Source organism: Leptinotarsa decemlineata, unplaced genomic scaffold (assembly GCF_025532065.1).
Source record: "Leptinotarsa decemlineata unplaced genomic scaffold, Ldec_3_MD MMD2_tig00026330_RagTag_RagTag, whole genome shotgun sequence".
In the NCBI taxonomy this organism is placed as follows: domain Eukaryota; kingdom Metazoa; phylum Arthropoda; class Insecta; order Coleoptera; family Chrysomelidae; genus Leptinotarsa; species Leptinotarsa decemlineata.
In genome coordinates, this window is record NW_027412690.1 from 1,570,307 (window position 1) to 1,578,077 (window position 7,771).

Consider the following 7,771-nt stretch of genomic DNA (forward strand, 5'->3'; position numbering starts at 1 on the left):
CAACTTGGCGAATTTTACGTCGTGACTTGGTTCTGCACACGAACAAAATTCAACTGACCCAAGAGCTGAAGGTAAACAACCATAGACAACGACGTGTTCGCTGGATGGGCTCTAGAGCAGTTAGCAACCGACCCTGATTTTCATCGAAAAATCAACATCTTTCGCGATGAGGCCCATTCCTGGTTGAATGGGTACGTGAACAAACAAAATTGTCAAATTTGCGTCGATATCAATCCACAATCCAATGTGTATAGAGCACCTGACTATAAGAATATTGATCAGTTCCTACAGAAGATGGAACAAATCTTAGAATGTACAGAAACTTTTGAAACAGACACTTATATTTTTCTGGTAGGTGACTTTAATGTCCATTTTAATAACAAAAATTATTCCAATGCACAAAGATTGATTCAGTTGTTCATGTCATTTGGTTTGCAACAAGTGATTAATAAAAAAACTCACAATAAAGGTAATTGTTTGGACAACATTTTCAGTAATTGTGATTCTGCCAGTGCTTATACTATACTTATTGGACTATCCGACCATCCAGTAGGACTAATTTCTGATATTGATATCGTAATGCTAAATAATACTAGGGAAAAATGGAGTAGAAGGTACAATACAAAAAATATTACAACATTCAGTAACTACCTGAGAAATGAAAAATGGAACGAAATATATGTAAATAACACGGATATAGATAAATTCAACATATTTGAAAGAACTTTCATGTATTACTATAATATAAGCTTTCCACTATCAAAAGAAACTACGAAACCTAAAGAACAAAAACAAAAATGGATAACTCCTCAAGTTAGGGCAGCTAAAGAAACGTTGATGTTTCTGTTTCAGTCACAAAAAAAAACCAACTGAGCAAAACGTACATATATATAAAGAATATAAAAAAAAGTATCAGGATGTATTACAGATGTCTAAAAAAGAGTACTATCAAAGTCTATTAACATCTTCAGATAATTTTAGTGAAACAGTTTGGCAGATCATTAATACTGAAACTGGTAGAAAAAATAAAATCTCAAACAATCCTAAAAACCTAACTGCAGATCAAATGAATGAATTCTTCATCAATAATATGAATTCCACTCTGGAAAATTTATTTGAAACCGAGTCAATCCATGTAATAGACAAGGCATATAATATAAATAAATCTATGTTCTTCCGACCTTTAACATCAGATGAATTTAAAATTATTTTGAACAAATTGAAAAATAAAAAAACCGAACATATAAAAGGTGTAAATATGTTTATTATCAGAAGCTGTGCGCAATACATAACTGATACCTTGGCGGACATAGTCAATGCATGCTTCACTGAGGGTTATTTTCCACTAGAGCTGAAAATCGGAAAAGTACTTCCCATTCACAAAAATGGGGATTGCTCAGAAGCAAAAACTTTCGACAAATTTCCATTTTATCATCTTTCTCGAAGATAATTGAATATACCATTTACACACATTTTAGAAGTTAATGATATTTTGAGTCCACATCAATTTGGCTTCAGAAGAGGGAAATCAACCTCTTATGCAATCAACTCTCGCACAAATTACATAAAACATGCATTTGACAATAAAGATAAATATATTGGTGTATTCACTGATCTCACTTCGGCGTTTGATTGTGTGAATCATAAAATCCTCCTAGACAAATTATACTGGTATGGTATTAGAGGGGTGTGCCTAAAGATGATAGAATCATACTTGACTGAGAGATTTCAAGTGGTAGAATACGGAGAATCTTGTAGTCAAGAAATGAAATTGATAAGAAGAGTTCTTCAGGGCTTCATATCAGGACCACTACTCTTTCTTATATATATTAATGATCTACCACATTTCTTGAATTCATCAGATATTAAGACTACCATGTATGCGGATGATGCAACCTTGAGCAGAGCAGTGGAGGAACTTAAAACTTCTCGACATACCCTAAATAATATCCTGGACAAAGCTCGATCTTGGTTTGGATCAAATGAACTGATTTTAATTGAACAAAAAACAGAAGTACTAACTTTTGAAACAAGAAACTCAAACCAAACTGATAAAACTGCAATTAAATTTTTAGGGGTTTATATTGACACACATTTATCGTGGGTAGAACATATAAATAACATATGTACCAGGCTGAGTAGGTTAACATACGCAATTAGAGTAATTGCACTCAGTTCTAAGATATGGAATAATATCCTGGGGCAGTGCATCAAAATTTCATCTGCAAAAAGTGCAGAAATTCGCTGTAAGAGGTATAACTTCTGCCAGATGGGATGAAACTTGCCGTCCAATATTTAAAAATCTCAAAATAATGACAGTCATGTATTCAGTCATTGTTTATGAAAACCTACTACATATTCGATTAAACATAAATAAATCTGAAGCAAATGAACTTCAAACTTTCAAGCCAGTCTCGATATACCTACACAGTAGATTTAATGGACTGACGCCTATCAGAAAACAACTACTCCCCTGGCTAATACCACGAAGGGCGTTTGATTATATCCGACAGGCGTCAGTGCAGGAATCTTCACAGAAAATTTCCTGCATATGCAATAAATATAAATAATTATACCTATCGTACAGACATACTCCATCATGATACTAGAAATGAATCAGACGTCATCATGCAAGCAAATAGACTGAAAAGTACTGACAATATTGGCCTTGAGCTGTACAATACTCTGCCACTAGACTTTCGCAATTTGTCATTCAATAGATTTGAATACTTTCTGAAGTTTTTCTTAACTGAAAATCCTCTGTAAGATATCAATGAATTTTATGGAAGTGTCCAATTGAATTGAGATGCCTTCAGTGGACACCTAAATAATAGGTGTGTTCCCAGTTGACTAATATGTATGTGTATTGTAATTTAAATCAAATGTTTGTACTGAACTTCTTAACGATCTTGATATTCTTGATGATCTCAATATAATTTTTTCAACCTTATGATTACCATCTAATTCTCAAACTCAATCATGTAATGTAATTTGTTTTAATGAGTATGTCTTCGTATTTTTTTTCTCAATTCATGGCCACCATTGATTGTGGAATCTTGAGATGTATACATATAGCCTGATTTCAATTGCGCCATTTGTTTTGACATGTCTATAAACCTTGTGTTCCTCAAGACGAATAAAGATATTATTATTATTATTATGCATCCCGAAAAAGTCACTGATATCACTGTCAACGGCGAGCACTATAGATCGATAATTACCAACTTTTTTTGGCCTGTTTTGGATGATTTGGACACAATGACATATGGTTTCAACAGGATGGCGCTATGTGCCACACAGCCCATGCCGCATTGGATATTCTGCAAGAGCAATTTTAAATCACGTGGAAGATACGTGAATTGGCCACCAAGATATTGCGATTTGAACCCATTACATTTTTTTGTGGGTTGTTCTTAAGTCGTAGGTGTCATGAACAAATAGACGTTTCGGATACGTTCCACTAAGAGAAGCCGTGGCAGACATTTGAACGATGTTATATTCCGTACATAATGCCATCAATAGGTCTTCCAAATCAATGAAGAATTTCGATGATATCTAACACACACTTTAATTTATTTCAATTGAAAGATGGGAAGCGCCCAATGAAAGACAAATGAAAATTTCAATGTTTGGCGGAGTTTCATTCTCGCTATCGCATCTGAAAGATCATTCGCCAAATAAACTAACTGGCTCCGTTTAGAAGTTGGATTCTTTTGGACGAGTTTGATCAACTTCCACTAAACTCCGCGAGGGTCGAATAGACCCATTACTTTTGATGGGATCTAATGAAACCATTTTCACTTGGTGCGATGTGAAGAGGGAGGGGAAGGAAAATGAGATGATTGGAAGTGAGTCTTTTTGGACAAGAGAATATACTCTTCAGCTCGAACAATATGTTTTTTTCAAACTTAGTAATAGTAACTAATTCAATGATTTATAATCAATTCTTGCTTGACTCTGCGTATGGAAGAATACAAGTATACTATAACAGGTCTAGAATTTTTTTCTTATTAGTCAGTGGGCTATGTTTGAAAACAGGCAGTAAACAAATCCATAGAAATGAACTTTAAATGTTCAAGCCCGTCTCGGGAATAAACCTACACAGTAGGTTGAATGGACTAACGCCTATCAGAAAACAACTACTCCACTGGCTAATACCACGAACGGTGTTGGATTATATCCGACAGGCGTCAGTGCAGGAATCTTTACAGAAAATTTCCTGCATATGCAGTTGGCAATACAACTGAAAGAGTCGACCTTCAATTCTGGAACGGGCACACTTGCAGACCGGTTTTGGGCTCCTTAGCCACTCGTCAGTGCAAGATAGTGACCATCATCGACCTAAAGTCAATGATACTCCATAATTGAAACTCGAAATTATTTCAGAGTATTTCATTCCTCGTCTGAAGCTGGAGCGAACAACAAAATGTCAATCCATCTAGTGGACGAGGTACTAACCAGCTGCATATCCGAAATTTGCATGATTCCTCTGAATAAGGAAGAAAAACTTTCTTAATAGTCAGTGGGCTATGCTTGAAGACAGGCAGTAAACAAATCCAAAGAAATGAACTTTAAATGTTCGGATATAATCCAACGCCGTTAGTGGTATTAGCCAGTGGAGTAGTTATTTTCTGATAGCCGTCAGTCCATTAAACCTACTGTGTAGGTATATCTGAGACGGGCTTGAACATTTAAAGTTCATTTCTTTAGATAGGTCTAGAATTGTCGCCATAAATAGTTTCGAAATCCTTTACTGTTTATTCAGGGGTTCCACAAGGATCTACTACTACTACCTTCATATGAACATTGAATTATACAAAAACACTTTTTCCTATTTACTTTGTACGCCAAACATTCGTTATGGAATTGATTCAGATATCATTCACAAGATTGCTACGTAATATAGTAAATGAAAGGGTGATATTTCGCTTATATGGAACACTGCCATCCTCAGTGACAGAAATCCGATGTTTCAGAATAAAACACTTGTCGTATTGCCTCGTATTGCCAGCAACAATCTGATGAAGATGTTACAAGATGAAGCACTCATTCATCTACTCATGCTATCGATGACAATTTCTCCCACATGAAACACTGTTATCCTCAATGTCGGAAATCGATGTTTCGGAATGAGACACTTGCCTCATCAGCATCAATCTGGATTACAACATGAAACACTCAATGCATTCATAAAATTATAATTTCACTTACATGGAACACTGTCATCCCCAATGACGGACATCCTACGAAGAATAGGACACTTTTATTATTGCCTCTTCAGCACCAATCTGGGTAACATTACTAGATGAAGCAGTCATTCTAAAAATTACGACTTTATGTAACGAATGAGTTGAATCTACTCATGCCATCGATGACAATTTCTCTCACATGAAACACTGTCATCCTCAATGGCGGACATCGATGTTTCGGAATGAGACACTTGCCTCGTCAGCATCAATCTGGATTACAAGATGAAGCACTCAATTCATTCATTATAATTTTATGTGACGAATGAGTTAAATCTACTCATCTCTTCCAAAAATATATTCCATTCAATTTAAACTACTCTCAGTACGAACATTGAATTTTTATACGAAAATAATTTTTTCCCATTCAGTTTGTACCAAATACATAACTTATGGAATTGGATCAGATAGCATTTATAGGAATACTACACAGAAGAGAAAGCCAAAAGCCTGTTACTTCCCCATAAAAAACTATACCACTTTCAATTTAAGATGATGTTTCTTAGACAATTTTCAATAACATAAGTGACCTATAATATGTATTTTTCTGAATATAGATCCCGAGTTTGTATCTGTATATAAATTAGCAGTACTTTTGAACATGTTGAAATTATATCAGTAATTTAACTAGATGCTAATTTCGTGAGAATCGGTGAAACCAAATCGAAGGAATACGATTTAGATCTTGGAACACCGCAGGGAAGTGTCATGGGACCCTTAATCTTCCTTACCTATGTCAATGACTCGCCTCATAACATAAAGGACGGTAGAGTTTTCATGTATGCTGATGACACCTCTATTGTGGTGTCTGAAACTGATCGCCAAAGACTACAGCAAAAAACTGACTCAGTTTTGAAAGATTTTGCGGATTACTGTATGCAGAATACACTAATAATGAATCAAAGTAAGACAGTAATAATTGAGTTTCACACAAAACATGGAATACCTTCTAATTTCACCTTCGAAGTCAATAATAATATTGTTGAAACCTCCACTTCATCTAAATTCTTAGGAACGCTCATAGATTGTAACCTAACATGGGAAGATCAAATACAAATAGTATGTAAAAAAATCCACAAAAGCTTTTATATTTTGGCAACACTAAGAAATATTTTGAACACAGATTCATTATTACAGGTTGACTATGCATTTGTGTATTCCGCAATTTCCAACAATATTATAGTATGGGGTCAGGCATCAGACATAACAAGAATTTTTGTTGCTCAGAAAATAATTATAAGGCTTATCTTTAACATTAGTAGTCGCCAATCATGCAGACAGGTTTTCAAAACTAAACGGATCCTCACGGTTACATCAATTTATTTAATGAAACTATTATCATATATTTTCAATAACAAACATTCATTTCCCATTAATAGTGATTCACATTCTTACAACACCAGAAATAAAAATGATATCAAATTGAACAAGCCCAAACACTCCTATTACAAAAAATCTCCCATCAATGCAGGCTGCCGTTTTTTTAACTGTCTTCCGAAAGAAATAAAATACGCGGGACCCCTGGCGGTTTTTAAGTATAGACTTAGGGAACTCCTTATCAGAGAATGTTTCTATACTGTTGAGGAATTTGAATTATACTTTTCAATTTTGAGATGATATCGAAGTGTATTTTACATAGTCTATGTTAGTCATCATTGTGCTTGTTTCGTCCTGTTTGTCAATTAAAACTTAATGACACTGTTTTTGACTTATCCTATCTATTGTTAACAATAGTTGAAAGGATTAATAAATATTTTATTTATTTATTATGTATTCATATAAATATAAATTAAAATGAATATAAAATGAATCTCGAGTATATAACTTTCAATCATTATGAACCAGTGTTTACGTAAGTACAGGTGAATAAATGTTAAATTGTATATTCATGTGATTCGTTGCTCAATCAGCACACAATATCAAATAAAGAAATATCTCAACTTATTTTTCTGATTGATTCGGCCGTTACTTGTTGAAGATCCATAGTAATTTCATAAACTACACTTTACGATTTGATTTCCACAAACTTTATTTCTAGTTTGTAGTTTATGAAAATATCTCAACTTAGCTCTGAAATAGTGCGGGAACTTTTTTCACGTCGTGATCACGTATATGTCAGATTATATTCCTGGGATATTGAACCAAATAAATTTTTTTTTTTTGAGAAACTCAGATTTCTTCATTGACATTTTTGGGGATCTTAGATTTTTTACAATCTGAGAAAAATTAAAATTTTGGAGAGTATTTCTGTACACGTATAGAAAGATAACCATCACTTTTTTTTTCAGATTGTATAAGGTGGAAATCCCCAAAAAGGTCGACAAAATATTCCTAAGGATACAACATATTTTCAACCCAAAACGAACGATGACGTAGCTCGCTTTATTACATGTCTGTTAATTAATAAAATCATATAACTGATATCCGATAATTTCTTGCCATCACCAAACCTCACAGTGATTCGGGTCATAGGGCGAAGCTCCATTATTGAAAATGAAATTGCGGCTGCCGTATTTCAAACTCAT